This window comes from Syngnathoides biaculeatus, chromosome 14, assembly GCF_019802595.1.
Source record: "Syngnathoides biaculeatus isolate LvHL_M chromosome 14, ASM1980259v1, whole genome shotgun sequence".
Lineage (NCBI taxonomy): Eukaryota > Metazoa > Chordata > Actinopteri > Syngnathiformes > Syngnathidae > Syngnathoides > Syngnathoides biaculeatus.
The window spans coordinates 9,219,841-9,228,510 of record NC_084653.1 but is presented as its reverse complement, the minus strand read 5'-3'; positions in this window follow the sequence as shown (position 1 = coordinate 9,228,510).

The window sequence follows — 8,670 nt, the reverse complement described above, 5'->3', positions numbered from 1 at the left end:
CGCAAGCCCTGCTCCCTAAGGCCAGTTTGATATATTGTTGACGTACATTTATTATGATTAAACAAGAATTTCTGACTGTATGTTTGTGTTTCATTCTCAGTTACGATAGTCTGTGTCACCAATGATGGAACATTACACTCTCAAATCAACGACTAAGCTAGCTAATACTACCAGTCGATACCATCTTTTAAGTTCCTTTCCTCTCCTTGATTGAAAAATTTATTTTAATAATGGTGGTGGAATATGTTTAAATAATGCTTTTGACCACATTGTAACTGATGCAGAGCAGTAATAGTTTAATTGATTATTGAATTTTGAGAGGCAGCAGTCCAACTACACACATGTATATGAACAACATAGGATCGGAAAATTCCAACCCCTCACTCTGAAATGAACGCTCTGAACTCTTCTTGTACTGCTGGATGCCTACGCATGCGGCTTATCAACCACAGACGCGCAACAAAGCGATGCAAAAATATCCATTAATTGGGCACAGTTGCAGGAATATTTGTGTTTGTTTGTGCCTAGCAATTAGCCACATTTCAACTGCCGGTTGCACTCTATTATGAGGAGTACACACAGAATTTCACTTGCAGTCTATCGAAATCTATTTGTTACCATGGATCAGATGTCAAACATCTCCTCATTGGCAGATGATATATGAAAAGAAGTATTTTATACTTTATCTAAAATGTGATAACATACCTGTCATAAGATGGATTATGTATCATTAGTGGAGCAAAGATGCTGACAATGCAAAACCTTGATGTTACAATTATTCTGAATGTGATGGAAAGCCAACTGGCTATCCATAGTTGTTAGATGAGAGTTGTTTCCTCTGTATTTTAAACATACAATATGCATGCACAAGATAACGGGAAGCTGCTTAGGAGTCAAGGCGATGTTCACCCCTTTATGACCGAACCACGCACATTCATCACTCTATAGATTCCTTCAGTGATTTAGGGATATTTTAGCATATCAGCACTTTCCCACACCGGCTCCAGCAAAAAGATTGTTAGCTACATGCTAATGAAGACCAATGCAGGTAATCCCTCTGTGCACAGGATAAATCCAGCATCAGAAAGAAAGAGACTATAATAAAAATGTTGATTAAAGACAGTGACAGGTCTGTACGAGTTTTTATTTTTCAACCACACAACACACATTTTGCACCAATCAAACAATACAAAGGCCAAACGGCAACACAAAAGATCGCAGCTCATGATGCTAACTCCCTTTGCAGACAGTTAAGCTGCTCTCTCTTTATTAACCCGGAGACAAGACAGGAAGAGCACGAGACAGACATTCCTCACATGGAAGATGTGATGACGGAAAAGGCTTTTGACTGCTCACTTGCTGCTGATTGTGATGGAAACGTGCTCACATTCTAAAATTGAACAAAATAGAAAAGGTTCAGGGATCATTATGGATTTTTATTAGAGTCAAACTTGAATAATTAAAAGCTGGTGGTCATCATAATGATAGTCGAAGTCTAAAAGTATCAGTTGAAAACTAATTCTTCCACTGTACTTGATCCTTATTTATTGCCAGGCTTCATGTGCACAGTATATAAACAAACAAAAAAAGTTGTTTTTTTCGTTAACTCCCGCTGAATTCTGTACCTCTCTTACTTTGACATGACAGCATATTATTTTGAATGGACAAGGTTATTTACGACTGCGTACACGTAACACAGCTTCCAAGAAGTACACATCATTGTTTGATTGCTCAGATCTTAGCCCTCACCAATGTAGCATTTGTATTTTGAGTTTATTGGTCAAGTTCATTGTGCTTGGCATTAGCCAGGTCAACTAAACTTTCTGTATCTATAAATCTTTCTAATTGTCGTTTAGTGTGATGTAAAGATGTGTCACTGCGCTTGAAACTCACAATATTACTAATATGAAATCAGTGTTTATTTTTCCCCAGTTTTTTAATTAATTTCAGCGTTTACAACTATAACCACAACACTTTTTTTTTAACATCGCAAATTAAGTGGCGGCACAGTGAAGCAACGCTTAGAGCACTGGTCGAACAGTTCTGAAGACTGGGGTTCAAATCCTATCCCTGTTTGTGTGGAGTTTGCATGTTCTCCCCGTTCCTGGATGGGTTTTCTCAGGGCAATCCCCAAAACATGCATTCTAAATTGCCCCTAGGTGTGATTGTTAGTGCAACTGTTGTCTGTCTCCATGTGCCCTACGATTGGCTGGCAACTGTCACGAACCATCGGAACGGAGGTAGGACCCAAATGCAGGAGTACATGGGAGCCGCAGAGGGAATTCGGGAAAAACGTTTTGTTGTTCCACGGTCGGGGATCAGGCAGGCATTCAGGTGCAGCAGCGGTAGTCGGGACGTCGGGCGTAGAGAGCAGGTCAGCGGGCAGGCAGGAGTTGGTACACGGGAGATCGATCAAGGAAGGCAGAAGTGTCAAAGGAGTCAGGCTTACGGGGTCAGTCGGAGAACAGGCAGAGGTCGGTACACACAGGAAAACGATCAGAGATACGGGAGTGCGGGAACAGGGCATGAACCGCAATGATCTGGCACCGGACCAGTCGTCCCCATGGTCCTATATACACCGGGGCCAATCAGCCAGCATGAGGCGCAGGTGTGTGCCTCCCAATCAGCGCGACCGTGCAGGCACCCTCGCAGACAGGGCTGGACCTGCAAGATCATGACAGCAACCGGTTCAGGGTGTACCCTGCCTCCTGCCCAATGTCAGCTAGGATTGGCTCCAGCACTCCCGTGACCCTCGTGAGGATAAGCGGCTCAGAAAATGGCTGGATGGATGGAAATGTTAAGTCTAATTATCTAACTTTATATTAAAGACTTGACTAATCAAAAATACTTATTGACAGTGTTCTCTAGTTAGCAGAAGCTTTGATGTCTCATGGGTAGAAAGCTTTGTCAAGTAACGTTTGCCTTATAAACTCTTTATATATTGTGACACAATGTTTACTTTTAATTTGCATAATTGCATGTAAGCACATTGGAGAGTGCTTCCACAAACTTCTTTCAAAAGACAAGGGACTCTCACAGCTAAAACAAATTGACTGTCCATAATATATTTCATTTTTGATAAACCCACACTAACAATTGAAATATTATCCTACACTTCTTCTTAAAAGCCTTTAAAAGTTGTTTTAACTAAATAGACTGATCAATACAAATGTAACTTTGCTACTACAATTCAAGAAGATTTAGTGGTATCTTCTTAATTGTGGTGATATACAGCAAACTTTATGTTTTGAAGAAATGTTGACCCAAACCCAGAAATAGATTGATATGTACAAATGTATTGATACACCACTAGTCGCACAGCTTTAAATGTACACAAAGTCAACTTGCCTCATGTTACCTTTAGTGTTTAATCCTCTACTTCAGATGACAACAGTTTTGGGGGTCACGGGTAGGGGTTAGGGGTTAGAGGTGAGGTTTAGGGTGCACTCTTGCTTGAAATAAGTTGTGAAAAAGGTCACAAACATTCAAAGAAAACCAAGACAAGGTGAGTTCTCCTGAAGGTTGTACACATCTCACAAACTGTTTTGCACAAGCTGAATATTAATTATAGTAATATTAATTTGTGAACGTTATCCATGTAGCGTAGATTAGCAAGACCGATTCATTGACTGCTTTATAGTTATATAGTGCTGGTTTGCATTTTTTGTTGTTTTTTTAGTCTTCCTCGTTCATTTTACTGTTTGTTTCTCCTTTTCAAATAGAGTTTGTGCAGTCCAGACGGAATTGATTTGACTTCGCACTTATTACACCACTTGTAGTAGTTATTAACTATCTTGCCTTTGTACATTATACATCACATAAATACTCCAAAAATGTGTTTTCCAGCAGACCCTAAATACTGCATGTGTGGCTTTCAAAGGACATTCCCAAACTATTCATAGCTCCACAGGCAAGACCGAAACCGGAGAGAAAAGTTTACAACTGTAGGAAAAGTATATAACAATTAAAATATTTGTTTGAGGTACAGTTCTGTTCCTGATCTAGTTTCTTAAAGTTGTCATTATTACTTGTTTTAACACTTTCTCGCTTGTTTAACGTCATCTGTCAGCTGAACGCATTAATCTTAATGTTGTGTGTTTGCATCATAGCCATATGTTTCTCATTCACAAATAAATCAACCCCGTACCCCTAATGAGAACACTCTGTCTAGGTCTAGAGAGCACAACTGCATAGGTAGGTGTTGAAATGATCATATTAATGTAATATCATAAGTAGTTGGTCATTTGCGCGAGAGTTGGGAGGCATGTGATGCTTCAGCTGCACGATTGCTCGACTGTATGTTGCTCACGTAACAGCTATGATTAATGGATTTTGCGACCCCACATTAATAGCTTTGGCAGAGAGCAGGCAACAAGTGTTTGTTGTGAGTGCTTATGTACAGAATGTTTCCTGACTCTGGTGTCATTCTGTTTATCCAAGAGCATAACATAAAAGTCGCTATCAAAGTGCCAAACTTAGTTTCAGAGCACGTTTAAATGGGCTCGTGAAAGTGAGCATGTACAAATCTTAGTCATGCAATGAAATGAAAAGGTTAACACTTGTGTTCCTACGTAGGTGTAAGTCTGAAGATAAAAAAGTCTGGACAACAGTGATGTACTAGATTTGACTCATTTAGAATCATTCTTTCACACCTATGTTCTGTTCATGCATTAACACACGTGCACAGAAAGACAGCACTATAGCGCCAACTCTCCATCATGTTTATAATCAGTATGCTCTTCTCCTGAAAATTTGACTTCAGAGTCACTGCAACAGTGTAGCAACGGAACTAATGAGTGAAAGCAATTTAAACGTATCCCGGCACGCGAACCGATCTTCTCACACAGACTGTTGACTGTATGTAATTATCCAATAGTATTTGACTTGACTTTTACAGGATGCGTGTAGCTTTGAAGTCCAATTGAATTAGGAGAAAGAAAAGGAGAACATTGAGCATTTATGAATGACTGTGTGTTGGACTTTTTGTGCAACTCCTCAAGACATAACCAAGACATAAAAAAGAAAAAAATGTTTTTTCCTCCCCAAATAAACATTTTTGTGGTTTACTTTTGTTTAGTCAGCCTCCACAAAATAAGTGCTCTTACAATTGTTTGGTGGGTTTTTTAAATCAAAATTCATATCCTGCCACCTTGTTGATCCCATCAGGTAATAGAAATAGTAAAATTGTACTTGTAAGTAAAATAAAAATAAAAACTATGGCCAGAATTGGGTTTGTATGGCCGTGTGTCACTGATCAGACAATTTTCTTGTTCATGAAGAAGTGATTGTTAAACATAAAATGTTCTAACATTTTGTGGCACAGAACAGTTCTTTCCTGACCTTGATGACAAAACAAGAATCTTTTATCTGCATTTTTAAGATGTGAATTTGCGCCACAATTTCTGAACAGATACCGCTACTTCATAAAATGTACTGAAAATCAATAATGTACTTATGTAAACTAAAAATATAGCACAAAGAGAAAATAAATAAAATACACCCAACTTGGGAATGGTGATCCAAATAATAGATATCCCTTTACTCGAGGAAATGTATTATGCATATTCCTAGAAGAATACAAAGGTAAACCACATCAAGATGTAACTGTTATATATTGGGAACAGTGCTAACTTTTTTCCCATTTTGTAAAAATAATCCTCAAACAGCTCACCTCCTTTCACCTAACATTCATCCATCCAATTTCTGAGCCACTTATCCTCACAAGGGTCACGGGTGGGACCGTGAGGGCCTGTCTCAGCTATTATTGGGCAGGAGGCAGGGTACACCCTCAACTGGTCGCCAGGCAATCGCTGGGCACATAGAGACAAACAACACTCGCACTCACAATCACAGGACAATTTAGATTCTTCAATTAATGTCACATGTTTTTGGGACGTGTGAGGAAGCCACAGTCCACTGAGAAAACCTACACAGGCACTCCTCGAACATGCCATACCTTCTTGTTATTATTATTCCCACCAGCCACCTCCCACCGCTCCATATGATTGACACAACGCTAACTGGACGTAGAACGACAGTGATTTGTTTGTCAGGGGATCAAGCCCTGAATCTGTGTGTTGTCAAAGATTAGTCCTTCAGCACAATACTCTACGTGAAGTGTAAACCAATTAATCAGTGCTATAACCAGAGGGGCTTTTGGTTCTTTTGTGTAAACGACAGAAAATCAAACACACTCTTCAAAGATAAGAAAACATGTACCTCATATGACAGTGACATTCCGAGTCCTGCAGTAAAAGTTCTGTTGGGAAGCAACTATTTCAAAAAGCGGCACCAACGTTCACTGCTTTGACACTTGGTTATGTTGTGGGACTCCTCTTGGGAAATAAATTCTATTGTCTGGAATACACATCATAGCTTGCAAGTGTATTTGGTTGTAATTTGTTCTACTTGCTTCCTAGGAAAGTCCAATACAATCATAGTATTGCTTCTTTTGAGGAGAAAGGGTTGCAGAAATATTAATACATTTACTATTTTGAGGATTATGATTTTATTGAAGACCCATAATCATGGTAATATTTGGGCCATTTATTTATATACATCTTCAAAGGGACACTATTTATAAATGGCTATTTTCATAGAATGGTGAGGTAATCAGAATTTACAATCTAAATTTCCAGTGGAATTTTGGAAGAAAATGAAAGGACTGAAGTATTGGCAACAATAAAAGCCATGAAAAGCGTCACTAGTGAGATGTTTGGTATCGTGGGATTGTGTTCCATGCCAGCAGCCTGCGAGGCTTTCCTCCCTCAGTATGCTAGGAGTATGAAGGAATGTGCTGCCCGAGAACCACAGGGAGGAAGAAAGCACTGACGGCGAGCAGGAAACCCGGCCAGCTCGTCTTTGTTTGTTGGCGTGTTACCGTGTAACACTGTCAGGCTTTGGCTGCTTCGAAGCCGTTCGAAGCACTCTATAGCTGCGGCAAGACACATAGGGATTTACATCGCGGCTCTGAATCAATATTTGCTTCCATTTAAGACTGGATTGTTCCACTGGCAAAAGTTCAAGTGTGGTCAGTATTTGTGGAGAAAAGGTGGGGAAAATGGAGGTCATTGGACGAAAAAAAAATTGCAAATCTCTGTGGTCGCCATTTATCTTTCGACTGCTGTGGGTCCTCATTCCAGTTAAAGTGAACATTAATTACAAACACTTACACATTGAATGTTGTCCAAGAAAATGATGGAATCAGATCTGACTGAAACCACCAATCTTCCATCTATGTTGTCACAAATATCTGTCATGAGCAAGCGGCACAGGGCGGACGCAAATGCAGAACTCTGAGGCAAGGGCATGATATTAAAATGTAACACAACTGTGTGACAGCTGTCAGAGGTGGCACCGCCCAGGGCAGTGGCCTGGCCATTGCCCACACAAGGAAGCACTGCCCACGCAGAAAAAAAAAAAAAAAAAAAACAGGACCAGTGGAGGGCGGAAGGGGGCACAAACTCCCCACCCCTGTCTATTTGGTGGCCATCCAGGCCATCCAGGCCACCCAAATCGAGGAGTCTGCCCAAGCAGGTTTAGAGGTGACTCAGGTGGACGTCTTCGAGGAGGAACACAAAGGCATAGGAGGAACCAGACAGGAGCAGTTGACCTAAGACGCTGGTAGAGGATCGCCATGGCTTGGGCGAAAGGCTGCCGTGGGTTGGTCGCCGCTGAGACACGGACGTGAGGCAGCCGAGGATCGGTCACCATCGAGGCATAGTCCTCAGGCTGCCGAGGATCGGTCGCCGCCGAAGCTTGGTCATCAGGCGGCCGTGGATGGGTCGCTGGCAAATCAGGACCAGAAGGTTCCCAAGGGTCAGTTGCCATCAAGGCGTGGTCCTCAGGGTGCCGAGGATCGGTTGCCATCGAGGCGTGGTCCTCAGGGTGGTAAGAATAGGTCGCCGCCGAGGCGGGGTGGTGAGGCGTCGATGCGTTGCCGATGAAACAGGAGGAGGAGGCAGCTGTGGATCATTCACGGAGGGTGGCCGAGAAACCGGCTTGGTTCCCACAAATGCATGGATGAGCATCAGTTGCGAATCTGTCGCCGGAGAAAAAACAAGGGGACTCAGCCAGTACTCTAATTCATGCTAACCTGGTCCATGAGGACTGCAGTTTCAGCACTCCTCCACTCCAATTGATCCTGTATATGGCGGAAGAAGGCATTATAGACCTTGGTCCGCTACACCTCAAGGGCTGTGGAATCATTGTCCCTCTGGGCCAGAAGCTTCGAAATCGACTCAGTGTCTGCTGGATTTGTTGTCGGCGAAGCGTTAGCCCAAGTCGGCTGAGGCTCGGTCACCGATGAGACGTGGATGGACGCATGCAGCTTGGCCGTCGCTGGAGTGGAAGCGGGATTCCGCTGTGGCTCGGTTGCTAGCGAGACGTGTATGGACTTCAGCTGTGGCTTGGTCGCCACTTGGGCGGAAGCGATAGTCCGCTGCGTCTTGGTTGCCGGTGAGGCGTGGGTGGAAATCAACTTCGGTTCGGTCGCCGGTAAGGCGTGGACGGATATCGCCTGTGGCTTGGTCATTGCTGGGGCAAAAACGATAGTCCACTGCGGCTTGGTCGCCGCTGAGGCATGGGGGGAAATCAGCTGTGGGTTGGTCGCTGGCAAGGTGTGGATGGACGTCAGCTGCGGCTTGGTCAGAGAGCAGTGGGAGGCACAAG